Source organism: Nasonia vitripennis, unplaced genomic scaffold (genome assembly GCF_009193385.2).
Source record: "Nasonia vitripennis strain AsymCx unplaced genomic scaffold, Nvit_psr_1.1 unplaced0095, whole genome shotgun sequence".
Classification (NCBI taxonomy): domain Eukaryota; kingdom Metazoa; phylum Arthropoda; class Insecta; order Hymenoptera; family Pteromalidae; genus Nasonia; species Nasonia vitripennis.
Window position 1 is genome coordinate 87,501 of NW_022279874.1, and position 7,500 is coordinate 95,000.

At 52.1% G+C, this 7,500-nt stretch overlaps 2 non-coding genes across 2 annotated transcripts in view; both read left to right on the forward strand.

Annotated features, from left to right (window-relative positions):
- Nucleotides 1-1,966, forward strand: part of LOC116418212 — a 3,944-nt gene extending 1,978 nt beyond the window's left edge. The window contains exon 1 of the ribosomal RNA XR_004228290.1: nt 1-1,966. This exon is cut by the window's left edge and continues 1,978 nt beyond it. This is a non-coding gene — a ribosomal RNA (large subunit ribosomal RNA).
- Nucleotides 1,967-7,456: 5,490 nt separating this feature from the next.
- The window catches only part of LOC116418206, a 1,915-nt gene continuing 1,871 nt past the window's right edge, over nt 7,457-7,500 (forward strand). The window contains exon 1 of the ribosomal RNA XR_004228284.1: nt 7,457-7,500. This exon is cut by the window's right edge and continues 1,871 nt beyond it. This is a non-coding gene — a ribosomal RNA (small subunit ribosomal RNA).

Here is a 7,500-nt window from a genome sequence, read left to right on the forward strand (position 1 = left end):
CAGCGGAACCGCATACAATTCGGGCCCTCGTAAGAGTGTTCGTCGGGGTAACCCAAAGTGACCTGGAGACGCCGTCGGGAGATCCGGGAAGAGTTTTCTTTTCTGTATAAGCGTTCGAGTTCCCTGGAAACCTCTAGCAGGGAGATAGGGTTTGGAACGCGAAGAGCACCGCAGTTGCGGCGGTGTCCGGATCTTCCCCTCGGACCTTGAAAATCCAGGAGAGGGCCACGTGGAGGTGTCGCGCCGGTTCGTACCCATATCCGCAGCAGGTCTCCAAGGTAAAGAGCCTCTAGTCGATAGACTAATGTAGGTAAGGGAAGTCGGCAAATTGGATCCGTAACTTCGGAATAAGGATTGGCTCTGAGGAGCGGGGCGCGTCGGGCTTGGTCGGGAAGTGGGTCTGGCTGACGTGCCGGGCCTGGGCGAGGTGAATGACCCTCCTTCACGGGGGGGTCGGGATCCGAGCTCGGTACCGTGCCTTGGCCTCCCGCGGATCTTCCTTGCTGCGAGGCTTTTGGGGCGGTTTACGCCGTCCTGATCGTTCTCTTCGGCCGCCATTCAACGCTCAGCTCAGAACTGGCACGGACTAGGGGAATCCGACTGTCTAATTAAAACAAAGCATTGCGATGGCCCTCGCGGGTGATGACGCAATGTGATTTCTGCCCAGTGCTCTGAATGTCAACGTGAAGAAATTCAAGCAAGCGCGGGTAAACGGCGGGAGTAACTATGACTCTCTTAAGGTAGCCAAATGCCTCGTCATCTAATTAGTGACGCGCATGAATGGATTAACGAGATCCCACTGTCCTATCTACCATCTAGCGAAACCACTGCCAAGGAACGGGCTTGGAAAATTAGCGGGGAAAGAAGACCCTGTGAGCTTGACTCTAGTCTGGCACTGTAAGGAGACATGAGAGGGTAGATAAGTGGGAGATGGCAACATCGCCGGTGAAATACCACTACTTCATCGTTTCTTTACTTACTCGGTTAGGCGGAGCGCGTGCGCCGTGGACTTTCATCCGGCTGTCCGGTGTTCTAGAGCCAAGCGTGTAAGAGTGGCGTGAGGCTTCGGCCGATCGTCGTTAATACCTCCCGCGTGATCCGATTCAGAGGACACTGCCAGGCGGGGGAGTTTGACTGGGGCGCGGTACATCTGTCAAAGAATAACGCAGGTGTCCTAAGGCCAGCTCAGCGGGACAGAAACCTCGCGTAGAGCAAAGGGCAAAAGCTGGCTTGATCTCGATGTTCAGTACGCATAGAGACTGCAGCGCAACCTATCGATCCTTTTGGCTTGAAAGGTTTTCAGCAAGAGGTGTCAGAAAGTTACCACAGGATAACTGGCTTGTGGCGTGAAGCGTTCGCCAGCGACGTCGCTTTTTGATCCTTCGATGTCAGCTCTTCCTATCATTTGCGAAGCCGTAGAATTCGCCAAGCGTCGGATTGTTCACCCGCCAACGGGAACGTGAGCTGGGTTTAGACCGTCGTGAGACAGGTTAGTTTTACTGATGACTCGTCGTTGCGATAGTAATCCTGCTCAATTACGGAAGGAACCGCAGGTTCGGACATTTAGTTCACGCACTCCGGTCAGGCGGCCGGTGGTTACCCCGAAGCCATCGCCGGATTATGCCTGAACCTAAGGCCGTATCCTTTCTAGTCAAAGGAGGCAACGATATCTCTAAGATCTCGTGAATTAGAAGGCTCAAAACAATGTGACACTACTAGGTGGCCGATCCACGGGTCGGCCATGCGACCTAGTGCCGTACGGAGTCCGCGGATCCTGCTTCCGGGATCTTACCGAGAACGCCAGGCCTGAAAACTCACCAGCAGTCGATCGCTTAAGGTATACCAAGTTCGATGTCGAGACTCGGAATCGTCTGTAGACGACTTAGATTCCTGGCGGGGTGTTGTACTCAGTAGAGCGGATTACGCTGCGATCTGTTGAGACTCAGCCCTTGGCCCGGGGATTCGTCTTGTCGGATGAACGAGACCCCAGCTGCAAAGAGCAGCAGCGGCGCTGGGAACGCGCTCTTCTCTGTGTGTTGTGCGAGACTCAGATTGCTCTCGGAGATTCGAGGTATTATCCAGGTGGAGCAGAATAGCATCCAGTGAGCGTCTTCACTGAAGGATAATGAGGAGAAAGAAAAAGCGCATACATTGTACTGCGGCGCGTATTTGTGTGTGTGCTTTAATGAAAGCAATGCGTGAAGGGGAAATTAGAAAGATTGGCTACGGTTAGAAAAACGAAGCCGTGACGGGCTTTTCGAACCTCCGAGGAAAGCAATGCGTGTGGGGCGACTTAGACTTTTTCGGGCCTCCGAGGAGAAAGCAATGCGTGTGGGCGGTAGACTTTTCAGGCCTCCGAGGAGAAGCAATGCGTGTGGGGCGACTTAGACTTTTCGAGCCTCGGAGAAGCAATGCGTGTGGGGCGACTGGGCTTTTCGAGCCTCCGAGGAAAGCAATGCGTGTGGAGCGACTTAGACTTTTTCGGCCTCGAGAGAAAGCAATGCGTGTGGGGCGGCTTAGACTTTTCGAGCCTCCGAGGAAAGCAATGCGTGTGGGGCGACTTAGACTTTATCGAGGCCTCGAGGAGAAAGCAATGCGTGTGGGGCGACTTAGACTTTCCGAGCCTCGAGAGAAAGCAATGCGTGTGGGGCGACTTAGACACCGAAAGGCCTCCGGGGAAGAAGCAATGCGTGTGGGGCGACTGGAGCTTTTTCAGGCCTCGAGAGAAACAATGCGTGTGGGGGCGACTTAGACTTTTCGAGCCTCCCGAGGAGAAAACGAATGCGTGTGGGGCGACTTAGACTTTCCGAGGCCTCGAGAAACGAAATGCGTGTCGGGCGGCTTAGACTTTTCCGGAGCCTCCGGGGAAAGCAATGCGTGGGGCGACTTAGGCTTTCAGGCCTCCGAGAAAGCAATGCATTATTAAGGGCGACTTAGACTTTTCGAGCCTCGGGGAGAAAGCACCAATGCGTGGGGCGACTTAGACTTTTCGAGCCTCCGAGGAAAGCAATGCGTGGGGCGACTTAGACTTTCCGGGCCTCCGAGGAGAAAGCAATGCGTGGGGCGACTTAGACTTTTTCGAGGCCTCCGAGGAGAAAGCAATGCGTGTGGGGCGACTTAGCTTTTTCGGGCCTCGAGGAAAGCAATGCGATGGGGCGACTTAGACTTTTTCGAACCTCCGAGGAAGCAATGCGTGTGGGGCGACTTAGACTTTCGAGCCTCCGTGCTCGCACATCACTCATTGACGCTCGCACATCACTCATTTGAGCTCGCACATTTGCTCATTCGTGCTCGCACATCCTCATTCGTGCTCGCACATCATATTGACGCTCGCACATCGCTCATTGACGCTCGCATATCACTCATTCGTGCTCGCACATTACTCATTGACGCTCGCACATCACTCATTGACGCTCGCACTTCACTAATTGGATCCTCGCGTATATCCCACTCGTTCGTTCTCGCACATCACTCGATGACGCTCACCCACATCACTCATTGACGCTCGCATCGCTCATTTGAGGCTCGCACATTTGCTCATTCGTGCTCGCACATCACTCATTCGTGCTCGCACATACTCATTGAAACGCTCGCACATCACTCATTCCGTGCTCGGGACATCGCTCATTGACGCTCGCATATTACTCATTCTTGCTCGCGCTGCTCATTCGTTCTCGCACATCACTCATTGACGCTCGCACATCACTCATTGACGCTCGCGTATCGCTCATTCATTGTTCGCACATCACTCATAGACGCTCGCACATCCTCATTGACGCTCGCGTATCACTCATTCGTGCTCGCACATCACTCATTCGTGCTGCCATTTACTCATTGACGCTCGCGCATATTACTCGGTGACGCTCGCACATCACTCATTCGTGCTCGCACATCACTCATTTGAGCTCGCACATTTGCTCATTCGTGCTCCTTTACATCACTCATTCGTGCTCCTTATCTCTCATTCTTGCTATATAAATCTACATTGCTGCTGTCACTATCTACGACGAAATGTATTGATCACGTCAGGCGCGAAATATTATTACATAGGGATCGAAGTGCGAACGGCGGGAACGAAAATGATTAAATCAGTAAACTGAAGCGTTTAGCTATCTATACGAAGATTGCTCCGCATGCATTAACAGGATTCCCTGTCCTATCTACCATCTTCCGAACGGAAGAGCCCCGGGAGGGTCGCATTTCTGCCAGGGCGGTTGGGTGAACCCTGGGATTTCCGGTATACTCATTCGTGCTCCGCACATCACTCATTTGAGCTCGCACATTTGCTCATTCGTGCTCGCACATCACTCGATTTCGATGCTCGCGCATCACTCATTGACGCTCGCACATCGCTTTCGGTTTATTGCTCGCGTATCACTCGATCGATGCTCGCACATCACTCATTCGTGCTCGCACATTACTCATTGACGCTCGCACATCACTCATTGACTCTCGCGTATCACTCATTCCGTGTTCGCGCATCACTCATAGACGCTTTCTTACATCACTCATTGACGCTCGCATATTACTCATTCGTGCTCGCACATCACTCATTGACGCTCGCATCGCTCATTTTGTGCTCGCGTAATATTCGTGCTCGCATCACTCATTCGTGCTCGCACATTGCTCGACTGACGCTCGCATATTACTCATTGACGCTCGCACATCACTCATTGACGCTCGCACGGCATCACTCAACGCACATCACTCATTTTATTGCTCCGCACATTGCTCATTCGTGCTCGCACATCACTCATTTGAGCTCGCATTTGCTCATTCGGCGCTCGCACATCACTCATTCGTGCTCGCACGTGCTCATTCGCCGCACATGCTCATTTGTGCTCGCGGTATCACTCATTCGTGCTCGCATTACTCATTGACGCTCGCACATCACTCCATTGACGCTCGCACATTACTCATTGACGCTCGCATATTGCTCATTCGTGCTCGCACATCACTCATTCGTTCTCGCACATCACTCATTTTGACTCGCGCATCACTCCATTGTCGTATGCTCATTCGTGTTCGCGCATCGCTCATAGACGCTCGCATCACTTTTGACGCTCGCGTATCGCCATTCGTGCTCGCACATCGCTCATTCGTGCTCGCACATTACTCATTGACGCTCGCATATTGCTCGGTTGACGCTCGCACATCACTCATTTCGTGCTCGCATCCATAGTTTGAGCTCGCACATTTATGCGTTCAGGCTCGCACATCATTCGTGCTCCGCATATCTCTCATTCTTGCTATATAAATCTACATTATAACTGTCACTATCTACGACGAAATGCTTGATCCACGTCAGGCGCGAAATATTATTACATAGGGATCAGTTGCGAACGGCGGGAACCCAGAAAATGATTAAATCAGTAAACAGAGCATTGCTATCTATGCGAAGATTGCTCGCGGCCATTGGCGAGATTCCGCTGTCCTATCTACCATCTTCCAGACAGGCCCGGGAGGGTCGCATTTCTGCCAGGGCAGTTGGGTGAACCTGAAGTTCGGTATATCATTCGATGCTCGCACATCACTCATTGAGCTCGCACATTTGCTCGATCGTGCTCGCCGCATCACTCATTCGTGCTCATACATCACTCATTGACGCTCGCGCATCACTCATTTGTGCTCGCGTATGCGCTCGTGGTAACCGCTGCATGCGCCGTGCTCGCACATTACTCATTGACGCTCGCACATCACTCATTGACTCTCGCGTATCACTCATTCGTGTTCGCACATCACTCATAGACGCTCGCACATCACTCATTGTGCATTTACTCATTCGATATCGCATCACTCATTGACATGCGTACTCATTTGTGCTCGCGTATCCACTCATTCGATGCTCTTACATCACTCAATTCGATGCTCGCACATTACTCATTGACGCTCGCATATTACTCATTGACGCTCGCATCACTCATTGACGCTCGCGCATCACTCCTGTGGCGCTCGCGCATGCTCATTTTATTGCTCGCACGGCTATGTTCGTGCTCGCGCATCACTCGGTATCTTTGCTCATTCGTGCTCGCACATCGCCTCATTCGTGCTCATTGCCATTCTTGCTCGCACATCACTCATTTTGTGCTCGCGTATCCTCATTCGTGTAACATTTACTCATTGACGCTCGCACATCACTCGGTGGCAACTCGCACGGTACTCATTGACGCTCGCATATTACTCATTCGTGCTCGCATCCTCATTCGATGCTCGCATTACTCATTGACGCTCGCATATTACTCGTTGACGCTCGCACATCGCTCGGTGACGCTCGCACATCACTCATTTTGTGCTCGCACATCGCTCATTATTATCGCACATCACTCGGTGACGCTCGCACATTGCTCATTTCTTGCTCACTTACATTACTCATTCTTGCTCGCACATCAACTCATTCGTGCTCGCACATCACTCATTGACGCTCGCACATCACTCATTTGAGCTCGCACATTGCTCATTCGTGCTCGCACATCACTCATTCGTGCTCGCACATCACTCATTGACGCTCGCACATCACTCATTGACGCTCGCATATCACTCATTCGTGCTCGCACATTACTCATTGACGCTCGCACATTACTCATTGACGCTCGCACATCACTCATTCGTGCTCGCACATCACTCATTGACGCTCGCACATCACTCATTGACGCTCGCACAGCACTCATTCGTGCTCGCACATTGCTCATCGGCGTGTTCACTTCTGTCAGATGTTTAAGTATTGCAGTCCCGGGAAGGCAGGACACGAGTTTTGCGGGTTTTCTCCCATAAGCCGACGTGCTTAAGTCTATACGGCGCCGATGCCCCGGCGGGCGATTCGGTATATGTAAGAAAGGCTCGAGCGTCTACGGACATCGAGCCTTTATACGAAATATTGTTATTCACAGCATTACCGCGGGTCGGTGTCTTTGACCGAATGGCCCTTTAAGCGGTGCGCGCCCTAGGCGTTAACAGATCGTTACTCTTACTTGAGATTACGATAACTACCGAGCATCGACTCACTCCATTCCGAGCGAGAATACTGTATGCGTTATTTCACGCAAGGCGAATTTATTTCGCTGACCACGACGACTTGACTAATGTCTAACGTCGGGTGTGACTCTTCTTTTTACAAGAGAGACTGTTTGAACTTGAACGATAATACCCGCGGTCTCGCTACGTTAATTCATTACGGGCAGACGTAGCGTACCGTGACTCGCGCGCGCTTAGGTGCTTGCGAGGTGATTTTGAATGCGAAAATGTGCCCAAAGTGTCGCGTGTGTGACTCTCGTTCGTTCGTGCGGCGGGTTGGTCTACACGCGCGATACTTTGTGTGCTCGACGACTTGATCGTAAACGGAGTGTGTCGTCGGTCTTCCTTAGCGTTGATCGGCGTTCGACACGACCGCGTGCGTGAGTCGCTCGTGTCACACACGAGCTCTCGTGCGCGCAACTTTGTTGCGTTGTTACGACGAAGCTCCCTGGTTGATCCTGCCAGTAGTCATATGCTTGTCTCAAAGAT